This window comes from Mustelus asterias, chromosome 12 (assembly GCF_964213995.1).
Source record: "Mustelus asterias chromosome 12, sMusAst1.hap1.1, whole genome shotgun sequence".
Lineage (NCBI taxonomy): Eukaryota > Metazoa > Chordata > Chondrichthyes > Carcharhiniformes > Triakidae > Mustelus > Mustelus asterias.
Genome location: NC_135812.1, coordinates 54,355,624 through 54,369,147, shown reverse-complemented (window position 1 = coordinate 54,369,147; position 13,524 = coordinate 54,355,624). Strand labels below are relative to the sequence as shown.

Here is a 13,524-nt window from a genome sequence, read left to right as displayed (position 1 = left end):
AGTCCCCACCAGTTACTCACGACACCCACGCACAGTCCAGGAGAGACACACGTGTGGAAGATGATGCCGCAGGAGGCAGAGGTGCCGCGAGCTATCCGTGCAGCAAAGTAGGTCGAGTGCGCTGAATGCTGTCCTCCTCGGCAGTAATGAAAAGAACAGGCAGGGGAACGCCTGGCTGCCCCTCACTCCAAACCGAATTCTCCCTGCCTGGAAAAAGCTCTCTCTCTCTCTGCACTCTTCCTCTCCAGCTCTGCCTCTCCCTCCAGCTCTCTGCCTCTCCAGCTCTGCCTCTCTCTCTCTGCACTCTTCCTCTCCAGCTCTCTGCCTCTTCACTTCCTGGCGCCTTTTTTTTTCTCCCGCCCCCAGTGCAATCCCATTGGCCCAGCCCACATCACTCAACCAACAGCATCCTGTTATAAGAACATAAGAACTAGGAGCAGGAGTAGGCCATCTAGCCCCTCGAGCCTGCCCCGCCATTCAATAAGATCATGGCTGATCTGACGTGGATCAGTACCACTTACCCGCCTGATCCCCATAACCCTTAATTCCCTTACCGCTCAGGAATCCATCCATCCGCGCTTTAAACATATTCAGCGAGGGAGCCTCCACCACCTCAGTGGGCAGAGAATTCCAGAGATTCACCACCCTCTGGGAGAAGAAGTTCCTCCTCAACTCTGTCTTAAACCGACCCCCCTTTATTTTGAGGCTGTGTCCTCTAGTTTTAACTTCCTTACTAAGTGGAAAGAATCTCTCCGCCTCCACCCTATCCAGCCCCCGCATTATCTTATAAGTCTCCATAAGATCCCCCCTCATCCTTCTAAACTCCAACGAGTACAAACCCAATCTCCTCAGCCTCTCCTCATAATCCAAACCCCTCATCTCCGGTATCAACCTGGTGAACCTTCTCTGCACTCCCTCCAATGCCAATATATCCTTCCTCATATAAGGGGACCAATACTGCACACAGTATTCCAGCTGCGGCCTCACCAATGCCCTGTACAGGTGCATCAAGACATCCCTGCTTTTATATTCTAAAATATGCACCCACCCTGCAAACAGGACACTGAAGCCCACCAGGGATAAAGAACACTGGTAACTGTCTTCCCCACAAATTTTCCTCAGTCCCTTACACTTGCCCACTCACTTAGCCTACCCAAATCTCTCTGCAGACTCTCTGTTCATTCTGACAGTTAGTGAAGTGGGAGGGTCGGAGGGTTTCTTTCTGTTGGACTAGCTGGTCTCACGACTTTGCTTTCAGTGGGCTAATGGTCTTTGAGCCTGGGAGAGTACATTTCCATTGGACAATGGAGGGAATCTTTGCGTGGAGCCAGACGAATTGGGCAAGGTATTAAATGAGTACTTTGCGTCAGTATTCACCAAAGAGAAGGACTTAGTGGATGATGAGTCTGGGAAAGGGTGTGTAGATAGTTTGAGTCATGTTGAGATCAAAAAGGAGGTGGTATTGGGTTTCTTGAGAAACATTAAGGTACATAAGTTCCCAGGGCCTGATGGGATATCCCCCAGGATACTGAGAGAGGCAAGGGAGGAAATTGCTGGGGCCTTGAGAGAAATCTTTATATCCTCACTGGCTACAGGGGAAGTCACGATGTGGAGATGCCGGCATTGGACTGGGGTAAACACAGTAAGAGTTTTAACAACACCAGGTTAAAGTCCAACAGGTGTATTTGGTAGCAAATGCCATTAACTTTCGGAGCGCTGCTCCTTCCTCAGATGGAGTGGATATCTGAAAGCTCTGAAAGCTAATGGCATTTGCTACCAAATAAACCTGTTGGACTTTAAGCTGGTGTTGTTAAAACCCTTACGGGGAGGTCCCAGAGGATTGGAGAATAGCCAATGTTGTTCCTTTGTTTAAAGAAGGGTAGCAAGAATAATCCAGGTAATTACAGGCTGGTGAGCCATACGTCAGTGGTAGGGAAATTATTGGAGACAGGATTGAAGTGACATTCTTCAAGACAGGATTTATTCCCACTTGGAAATAAGTGGACGTATTAGTGAGAGGCAACATGGTTTTGTGAAGGGGAGGTCATGTCTCACGAACTTAATCAAGTTTTGAGAGGAAGTGACGAAGATAATTAATGAGGGTAGCACAGTGGATGTTGTCTACACGGACTTCAGTAAGGCCTTTGACAAGGTCCCTCATGGCAGACTGGTGCAGAAGGTGAAGTCACATGGGATCAGAGGTGAGCTGGCAAGGTGGATACAAAACTGGCTCGGTCAAAGAAGACGGAGGGTAGCAGTAGAAGGGTGCATTTCTGAATGGAGAGCTGTGACAAGTGGCGTTCCTTTGGGATCAGTTCTGGTACCTTTGCTGTTTGTAATATATATATATAAATGATTTGGAGGAGAATGTAACTGGTTTGATTCGTAAGTTTGCGGAAGACACAAAGGTTGGTGGATTTGCAGACAGCGATGAGGACCATTAGAGGATACAGCAAGCTATAGATCAGTTGGAGACTTGGGCGGAGAGATGGCAGATGGAATTGAATCCGGACAAATGTGAGGTAATGCATTTTGGAAGGTCTAACACAGATTGGAAATATACAGTAAATGGCAGAACCCTTAAGAGTATTGACAGGCAAAGGGATATGGGTGTACAGGTACACAGGTCACTGAAAGTGGCAACGCAGGTGGAGAAGGTAGTCAAGAAGGCATATGGGCATGCTTGCCTTCATCGACCGGGGCATTGAGTTTAAAAATTGGCAAGTCATGTTGCAGCTTTATAGAACTTTAGTTCGGCTGCACTTGGAATATAATGTTCAATTCTGGTCACCACACTACCAGAAGGATGTGGAGGCTTTGGAGAGGGTACAGAAAAGATTTACCAGGATGTTGCCTGGTATGGAGGGCATTAGCTATGAGGAGAAGTTGGAGAAACATGGTTTGTTCTCACTGGGACGACGGAGGTTGAGGGGCGATCTGATAGAAGTCTACAAGATTATCAGAGTCATGGACAGAGTGGATAGTCAGAAGCTTTTTCCCAGGGTGGAAGAGTCAATTACTCGGGGGCAAGGTTTAAGGTACGAGGGGCAAGGTTTAAAGGAGATGCACAAGGCAGATTTTTTTTTTTTTTTACACAGAGGGTGGTGGGTGCCTGGAACTCATTGCCGGGGAAGTAGTGGCTTTTAAGGGGCATCTTGGCAAATACATGAATAGGATGGGAATAGAAGGATATGGTCGCCGGAAGGGTAGGGGGGTTTTAGTTAAGTCGGGGAGCATGGTCGACCATCACCCTCTGCTTCTACCATCGAGCCAATTTCGAATTCCATTTGCTACCTCTCCCTGGATCCCATGCAACCTAACATTTCAGGCTGGCCTACCATGCAGGACTTAGAATAGAATAGAATCCCTACAGCACAGAAAGAGGCCATTCGGCCCATCGAGTCTGCACCGACCACAATCCCACCCAGGCCCTCTCCCCATATCCCTACATATTTCCCCACTAATCCCTCTAACCTACGCATCTCAGGACACTAAGGGCAATTTTAGCATGGCCAATCAACCTAACCCGCACATCTTTGGACTTTGTCAAACATCTTGCTAAAGTCCATATAATCAACATCTAATGCCCTATCCTCTACCATCCTGTTACATCTTCAAAAAATTCTGAAAGATTTGTCAGACATGACTTCCCAACACAAAGCTGTGCTGACTATCCCCAATCAGACTTTGACTATCAAAGTATTGGTAGATCCTGTCTCTCAGAATCCCCTCCAGTAACTTACCCGCCACTGTTGTCAGGCTCACCGGCCTGTAATTACCAGGCTTCTCTTTGCTACCCTTCTTAAACAACAGAAAACATGAGCCACACTCTAGTCTTCCGGAACTTCGCCAGTGGAGAGATGAAACAAATATCTCTGCAAGGGCCTCTGCAATTTATTCCCTAACCTCCCACAAGATCCAAGGATGCACTAGATCAGGCCTAGGGAATTTATCCATCTTAATGCACTTTAAGGCTGCACCTACCTCCTCCCTAGTAATATGCGGGTGGCCCGAGACATCACCGCTTGTTTCCCTAATTTCTTTAGCACCCGTGATGTTCTCCGCAGTAAACACCGAGGAGAAATATTCATTAAACGTTTCACTCATCTCCTGTGGCTCCACACACAGATGACCACGATGATTTTTAAGGGGACCTATTCTCTCTCTAGCCACCTTTTTATTCTAAATATAGCAATAGAACCTCTTGGGATTTTCTTTAACCTTACCTGCCAGCTCCATATCGTACCCTCATTTCATCCTCTTGATTTCCCTCTTCAATGCCGATTGGATAGGTAACTGGCTGTCTGATCGAAGACAGAGGGTGGTGGTGGATGGAAAGTTTTCGGACTGGAGGCAGGTTGCTAGCGGAGTGCCACAGGGATCAGTGCTTGAACATGGAACATAGAACAGTACAGCACAGAACAGGCCCTTCGGCCCACGATGTTGTGCTGAGCTTTATCTGAAACCAAGATCAAGCTATCCCACTCCCTATCATCCTGGTGAGCTCCATGTGCCTATCCAATAACCGCTTAAATGTTTCTAAAGTGTCTGACTCCACTATCACTGCAGGCAGTTCATTCCACACCCCAACCACTCTCTGCGTAAAGAACCTACCTCTGATATCCGTCCTGTATCTCCCACCACGAACCCTATAGTTATGCCCCCTTGTAATAGCTCCATCCACCCGAGGAAATAGTCTTTGAATGTTCACTCTATCTATCCCCTTCATCATTTTATAAACCTCTATTAAGTCTCCCCTCAGCCTCCTCCGCTCCAGAGAGAACAGCCCTAGCTCCCTCAACCTTTCCTCATATGACCTACCCTCCAAACCAGGCAGCATCCTGGTAAATCTCCTCTGCACTCTTTCCAGCGCTTCCACATCCTTCTTATAGTGAGGTGACCAGAACTGCACACAATATTCCAAATGTGGTCTCACCAAGGTCCCGTACAGTTGCAGCATAACCCCACGGCTCTTAAACTCCAACCCCCTGTTAATAAAAGCTAACACACTATAGGCCTTCTTCACAGCTCTAACCACTTGACTGGCAACCTTTAGAGATCTGTGGATATGGACCCCAAGATCTCTCTGTTCCTCCACAGTCTTCAGAACCCTACCTTTGACCCTGTAATCCACATTTAAATTTGTCCTACCAAAATGAATCACCTCACATTTATCAGGGTTAAACTCCATTTGCCATTTTTCAGCCCAGCTTTGCATCCTATCTATGTCTCTTTGCAGCCTACAACAGCCCTCCACCTCATCCACTACTCCACCAATCTTGGTGTCATCAGCAAATTTACTGATCCACCCTTCAGCCCCCTCCTCTAAGTCATTAATAAAAATCACAAAGAGCAGAGGACCAAGCACTGATCCCTGCGGCACACCGCTAGCAACCTGCCTCCAATCCGAAAATTTTCCATCGACCACCACCCTCTGTCTTCGGTCAGACACAGTAAGAAGTTTGACAACACCAGGTTAAAGTCCAACAGGTTTATTTGGTAGCAAAAGCCACACAAGCTTTCGAGGCTCTGAGCCCCTTCTTCAGGTGAGTGGGAATTCTGTTCACAAACAGAACTTATAAAGACACAGACTCAATTTACATGAATAATGGTTGGAATGCGAATACTTACAACTAATCCAGTCTTTAAGAAACAAAACAATGGGAGTAGAGAGAGCATCAAGACAGGCTAAAAAGATGTGTATTGTCTCCAGACAAGACAGCCAGTGAAACTCTGCAGGTCCACGCAACTGTGGGAGTTACAAATAGTGTGACATAAACCCAATATCCCGGTTGAGGCCGTCCTTGTGTGTGCGGAACTTGGCTATCAGTTTCTGCTCAGCGACTCTGCGCTGTCGTGTGTCGCGAAGGCCGCCTTGGAGAACGCTTACCCGAATATCAGAGGCCGAATGCCCGTGACCGCTGAAGTGCTCCCCAACAGGAAGAGAACAGTCTTGCCTGGTGATTGTCGAGCGGTGTTCATTCATCCGTTGTCGCAGCGTCTGCATAGTTTCCCCAATGTACAATGCCTCGGGACATCCTTTCTTGCAGCGTATCAGGTAGACAACGTTGGCCGAGTTGCAAGAGTATGTACCGTGTACCTGGTGGATGGTGTTCTCACGTGAGATGATGGCATCTGTGTCGATGATCCGGCACGTCTTGCAGAGGTTGCTGTGGCAGGGTTGTGTGGTGTCTTGGTCACTGTTCTCCTGAAGGCTGGGTAGTTTGCTGCGGACAATGGTCTGTTTGAGGTTGTGCGGTTGTTTGAAGGCAAGAAGTAGGGGTGTGGGGATGGCCTTGGCGAGATGTTCGTCTTCATCAATGACATGTTGAAGGCTCCGGAGGAGATGCCATAGCTTCTCCGCTCCGACAGCCCCTCATCGGTCAGACAGCCAGTTACCTATCCAATCGGCCAACTTTCCCTCTATCCCACACCTCCTCACTTTCATCATAAGCCGACCATGGGGGACCTTATCAAACGCCTTACTAAAATCCATGTATATGACATCAACTGCCCTACCTTCATCAACACACTTAGTTACCTCCTCAAAAAATTCAATCAAATTTGTGAGGCACGACTTGCCCTTCACGAATCCGTGCTGACTATCTCGGATTAATCCGCATCTTTCTAAATGGTCGTAAATCCCATCCCTAAGGACCCTTTCCATCAATTTACCAACCACCGAAGTAAGACTAACCGGTCTATAATTACCAGGGTCATTTCTATTCCCTTTCTTAAACAGAGGAACAACATTCGCCATTCTCCAGTCCTCTGGCACCATCCCTGTGGACAGCGAGGACCCAAAGATCAACGCCAAAGGCTCTGCAATCTCATCCCTTGCCTCCCACAGAATCCTAGGATACATTTCATCAGGCTCAGGGGACTTATCGACCTTCAGTTTATTCAAAACTGCCAAGACATCCTCCCTCCGAACATCTATTTCCTCCAGCCTATTAGCCTGTAACACCTTCTCTTCCTCAAAAACATGGCCCCTCTCCTTGGTGAACACTGAAGAAAAGTATTCGTTCATCACCTTGCCTATCTCTCCTGACTCCATACACAAGTTCCCACTACTGTCCTTGACCGGCCCTAACCTCACCCTGGTCATTCTTTTATTCCTCACATAAGAGTAAAAAGCCTTGGGGTTTTCCTTGATCCGACCCGCCAAGGACTTCTCATGTCCCCTCCTAGCTCTCCGATGCCCCTTTTTCAGCTCATTCCTTGCGAACTTGTAACCCTCAATCGAGCCATCTGAACCTTGTTTCCTCATCCCTACATAAGCTTCCCTCTTCCTTTTCACAAGACATTCCACCTCTTTTGTGAACCATGGTTCCCTCACTCGGCCATTTCCTCCCTACCTGACAGGAACATACCTATCAAGGACATCCAGTATTTGTTCCTTGAAAAAGTTCCACTTTTCATTAGTTCCTTTCTCTGACAGTTTCTGTTCCCAACTTATGCCCCCTAATTCTTGCCTAATCGCATCATAATTACCCCTCCCCCAATTGTAATCCTTGCCCTGCCGTACGGCCCTATCCCTCTCCATTGCAATAACAAAAGACACCGAATTGTGGTCACTATCTCCAAATTGCTCTCCCACAACCAAATCTAACACTTGGCCCGGTTCATTTCCCAGTACCAAATCCAATGTGGCCTCACCTCTAGTCGGCCCATCCACATATTGTGTCAGGAAACCCTCCCGCACATACTGCACAAAAACTGCCCCATCCAAACTATTTGACCTACAAAGGTTCCAATCAATATTTGGAAAGTTAAAGTCCCCCATGACAACTACCCTGTGACCCCCACACATATCCATAATCTGCTTAGCAATTTCTTCCTCCACATCTCTATTACTATTTGGGGGCCTATAGTAAACTCCTAGCAACGTGACCGCTCCTTTCCTATTTCTAACTTCAGCCCATATTACCTCAGTGTGCAGATCCCCCACGAAGTGCCTTTCCGCAGCCGTTAAACTATCCTTGATTAACAATGCCACTCCTCCACCTCTTTTACCAGCTTCCCTACACTTAGTGAAACATCTATACCCCGGAACGTCCAACAACCATTCCTGTCCTTGTTCTACCCACGTCTCCGTAATGGCCACAACATCATAGTCCCAAGTACCAATCCACGCCCCAAGTTCATCTACCTTGTTCCGGATGCTCCTTGCATTGAAGTAGACACACTTCAACCCACCTTCCTGTCTACCAGTACCCATCCTTGACCCTGATACCTTCCCCAATACCTCACCACCCTCACTGACTTCTGGACTACAACTCCCTTTCCCACTCCCCTGACAAATTAGTTTAAACCCCCCTGAAGAGCCGTAACAAATTTCCCTCCGAGGATATTGGTGCCCCTCTGGTTCAGGTGCACCCCGTCCTGTTTGTACAGGTCCCACCTTCCCCAGAACGTGTTCCAATTATCCACGTATCTGAAACCCTCCCTCCTACACCATCCCTGCAACCACATATTTAACTGCACTCTCTCCCTGTTCCTCAACTCGCTATCACGTGGTACCGGCAACGTACCAGAGATGACCACATGTTTCGTCTTGGCTCTCAGCTTCCAGCCCAGCTCCAGAAATTCCTGCTTTAAATCCCCGTCCCTTCTCTTACCTATGTCATTGGTACCAATGTGAACCACGACTTGTGACTGTTTCCCCTCCCCCTTCAGAATCTGGAAAACACGGTCTGAGACATCACGGACCTTGGCATCCGGTAGGCAACATACCATCCGTGAGTCTCTTTTGCTGCCACAGAACCTCCTATCTATCCCTCTAACTAACGAGTCCCCAATAACTATCGCCCTCCCGCTCTCCCCCTTTCCCTCCCGAGCCACAGAGACGGACACAGTGCTAGAGATCCTCTCACTGCGGCTCCCCACTGGTATGTCATCCCCCTCAACCGTATCCAAAGCGGAATACTTGTTGCTAAGGGGAACGACCACCGGGGATCCCTGCACGGACTGCTTCCTCCCAGCCCCTCTCACCGTCACCCATCTGTTTTCAATCCTCGGAGTAACTGTATTCCTAAAGCTTGTGTCTATGGCCAGCTCTGCGTCCCTGATGATCCTAAGGTCCTCTGCTCTTTGTGATTTTTATTAATGACTTAGAGGAGGGGGCTGAAGAGTGGATCAGTAAATTTGCTGATGACACCAAGATTGGTGGAGTAGTGGATGAGGTGGAGAGCTGTTATAGGCTGCAAAGAGACATAGATAGGATGCAAAGCTGGGCTGAAAAATGGCAAATGGAGTTTAACCCTGATAAATGTGAGGGGATTCATTTTGGTAGGACTAATTTAAATGTGGATTACAGGGTTAAAGGTAGGGATCTGAAGACTGTGGAGGAACAGAGAGATCTTGGGGTCTATATCCACAGATCTCTGAAGGTTGCCACTCAAGTGGATAGAGCTGTGAAGGCGGCCTATAGTGTGTTAGCTTTTATTAACAGGGGGTTGGAGTTTAAGAGCCATGGGGTTATGCTGCAACTGTACAGGACCTTGGTGAGACCACATTTGGAATATTGTGTGCAGTTCTGGTCACCTCACTATAAGAAGGACGTGGAAGTGCTGGAAAGAGTGCAGAGGTGATTTACCGGGATGCTGCCTGGTTTGGAGGGTAGGTCTTATGAGGAAAGGTTCAGGGAGCTGGGGCTGTTCTCTCTGGAGCGGAGGAGGCTGAGGGGAGACTTAATAGAGGTTTATAAAATGATGAAGGGGATAGATAGAGTGAACGTTCAAAGACTATTTCCTCGGGTGGATGGAGCTATTACAAGTGGGCATAACTATAGGGTTCATGGTGGGAGATATAGGAAGGATATCAGAGGTAGGTTCTTTATGCAGAGAGTGGTTGGTGTGTGGAATGGACTGCCTGCAGTGATAGTGGAGTCAGACACTTTAGGAACATTTAAGCGGTTATTGGATAGGCACATGAAGCACACCAGGATGATAGGGAGTGGGATAGCTTGATCTTGTTTCAGATAAAGCACGGCACAACATCATGGGCTGAAGGGCCTGTTCTGTGCTGTACTGTTCTATGTTCTATGTTCTAATGTTCTCTTATACATTTTATAGTCATCGGGGATTCAGTTGTCCCTGATTGCCTAAATCCAATGTATGCTTCCTCTTTTACCTGACCAGAGCCTAAATGTCCCTTGTCAGCCAGGGATCCCTGAATTTACCATTGTTTCCTTTCATCCTAACAGGAATATACTGCCCCTGGACTCTTGATATCACACTTCGAAAAGCCTCCCATTTGCCAATGGCTATCTGATCGAAATTTCCACTCCATCTGACGAAGGAGCAGTGCTCCGAAAGCTTCTGGTATTTGCTACCAAATAAACCTGTTGGACTTTAACCTGGTGTTGTGAGACTTCTTACTATCTGATCGAAGACAGAGGGTGGTGGTGGATGGAAAATTTTCGGATTGGAGGCAGGTTGCTAGCGGAGTGCCACAGGGATCAGTGCTTGGTCCTCTGCTCTTTGTGATTTTTATTAATGACTTAGAGGAGGGGGCTGAAGGGTGGATCAGTAAATTTGCTGATGACACCAAGATTGGTGGAGTAGTGGATGAGGTGGAGGGCTGTTGTAGGCTGCAAAGAGACATAGGAAGGATGCAAAGCTGGGCTGAAAAATGGCAAATGGAGTTTAACCCTGATAAATGAGAGGTGATTCATTTTGGTAGGACTAATTTAAATGTGGAACAAAACAAAGAACAATACAGCACAGGAACAGGCCCTTCGGCCCTCCAAGCCCGCGCCGCTCCCTGGTCCAAACTAGACCATTCTTTTGTATCCCTCCATTCCCACTCCGTTCATATGGCTGTCTAGATAAGTCTTAAACGTTCCCAGTGTGTCCGCCTCCACCACCTTGCCTGGCAGCGCATTCCAGGCCCCCACCACCCTCTGTGTAAAATATGTCCGTCTGATATCTGTGTTAAACCTCCCCCACTTCACCTTGAACCTATGACCCCTCGTGAACGTCACCACCGACCTGGGGAAAAGCTTCCCACCGTTCACCCTATCTATGCCTTTCATAATTTTATACACCTCTATTAAGTCTCCCCTCATCCTCCGTCTTTCCAGGGAGAACAACCCCAGTTTACCCAATCTCTCTTCATAACTAAGCCCCTCCATACCAGGTAACATCCTGGTAAACCTCCTCTGTACTCTCTCCAAAGCCTCCACGTCCTTCTGGTAGTGTGGCGACCAGAACTGGACGCAGTATTCCAGATGCGGCCGAACCAGCGTTCTATACATCTGCAACATCAGACCCCAACTTTTATACTCTATGCCCCGTCCTATAAAAGGCAAGCATGCCATATGCCTTCTTCACCACCTTCTCCACCTGTGACGTCACTTTCAAGGATCTGTGGACTTGCACACCCAGGTCCCTCTGCGTATCTACACCCTTTATGGTTCTGCCATTTATCATATAGCTCCTCCCTACATTATTTCTACCAAAATGCATCACTTCGCATTTATCAGGATTGAACTCCATCTGACATTTCTTTGCCCAAATTTCCAGCCTATCTATATCCTTCTGTAGCTTCTGACAATGCTCCTCACTATCTGCAAGTCCTGCCAATTTTGTGTCGTCCGCAAACTTACTGATCACCCCAGTTACACCTTCTTCCAGATCATTTATATAAAATCACAAACAGCAGAGGTCCCAATACAGAGCCCTGCGGAACACCACTAGTCACAGGCCTCCAGCCGGAAAAAGACCCTTCCACTACCACCCTCTGTCTTCTGTGACCAAGCCAGTTCTCCACCCATCTAGCCACCTCCCCCTTTATCTGAACAGGGTTACAGGGTCAAAGGTAGGGTTCTGAAGACTGTGGAGGAACAGAGAGATCTTGGGGTCTATATCCACAGATCTCTAAAGGTTGCCACTCAAGTGGATAGAGCTGTGAAGAAGGCCTATAGTGTGTTAGCTTTTATTAACAGGGGGTTGGAGTTTCAGAGCCGTGGGGTTATGCTGCAACTGTACAGGACCTTGGTGAGACCACATTTGGAATATTGTGTGCAGTTCTGGTCACCTCACTATAAGGAGGATGTGAAAGTGCTGGAAAGAGGGCAGAAGAGATTTACCAGAATGCTGCCTGGTTTGGAGGGTAGGTCTTATGAGGAAAGGTTGAGGGAGCTAGGGCTGTTCTCTCTGGAGCAGAGGAGGCTGAGGGGAGACTTAATAGAGGTTAGTATAATGATGAAGGGGATAGATAGAGTGAACGTTCAAAGACTATTTCCTCGGGTGGATGGAGCTATTACAAGGGGGCATAACTATAGGGTTCATGGTGGGAGATATAGGAAGGATATCAGAGATAGGTTTTTTACGCAGAGAGTGGTTGGGGTGTGGAATGGACTGCCTGCAGTGATAGTGGAGTCAGACACTTTAGGAACATTTAAGCGGTTATTGGATAGGCACATGGAGCACACCAGGATGATAGGGAGTGGGATAGCTTGATCTTGGTTTCAGATAAAGCTCGGCACAAAATCGTGGGCCGAAGGGCCTGTTCTGCGCTGTACTGTTCTATGTTCTATTCCTTTCCCTTCAAACAAACTCACCTAATCGATATCTGCTAGATCCTGTCCAATGCCCAGTGAATTGGCCCTGCTCCAGTTTAGGGTCTTAACCTGTGGACCCCTACTATCTTTTTCCGTAAATATTTTAAAACTAGCGGTGTTCTGGTCACCAGACACAAAGTGCTCCCGGACTAACAGTTCAGCGACTTGCCTTACCTCATTTCTTAAGAGTCTTCTAGAAAGTGAGTCCAGGAATTAATAATGAAAAATAAGGAACTGGCAGATGAATTAAACAAGTATTTACTGTGAAAACCAAGGCAAGAGGATACAAGTCACAGCTCAGAAACAGCTGTAAATCAGAAAACAGAAGTGTAGGATGAACTCTGAAAAATCACAATTACCAGGGAAGTGGTGCTCAGCAAACTGTTGGAGCTGCGGCCTGATGAGTCCTTGGGTTCTATTGGGCTTCATTTGAGGGTTTTAACAGAAGTGGCGATTGAGACAGTTGATATGTTGTTTAATTTTCTAAAATTCCCCATCGGGAACGGGATAAAGGGGAACCAGTGGATGTGCTGTACTTAGATTTCCAGAAGACATTTGATAATGTGATAATTTGATAATGTGCCACATCAAATAAAAGTTCAGGCTGTGGGGATAACATATTGGAGTGGATAGAAGATTGGCTAGCTAGCAGGAAACAGTGGGCATAAATGGGTCATTTTCCGATTTAAGGGAGACATCAGGGCAACCTTTCCAGAGTCTGCACCCTCCCTGGATTCACTTCCTTTCCCTTCAGTTGCTGCAAGTCCCCAATTTGGGCCTCGGCACCTCCCTCTGCAACTGGATCCTGAACTTCCTAACTCACAGACCACAATCAGTAAGGATAGGCAACAACACCTCCTCCACGATCATCCTCAACACCGGTGCCCCACAAGGCTGTGTCCTCAGCACCCTACTGTACTCCTGAAACACCAATGACTGTGTGGCCAAATTCTCCT

At 47.5% G+C, this 13,524-nt stretch overlaps 1 protein-coding gene across 1 annotated transcript in view; it reads right to left on the bottom strand.

The window, feature by feature from the left end:
• Positions 1 to 12,979, bottom strand: part of LOC144501461 (uncharacterized) — a 418,660-nt gene extending 405,681 nt beyond the window's left edge. The window contains exon 1 of the mRNA XM_078225242.1: positions 12,928 to 12,979. The gene's annotated coding sequence lies outside the window, so the exon portion shown is untranslated. The remainder of the gene's footprint in view (positions 1 to 12,927) is intronic.
• Between the last annotated feature and the right edge of the window lie 545 nt (positions 12,980 to 13,524).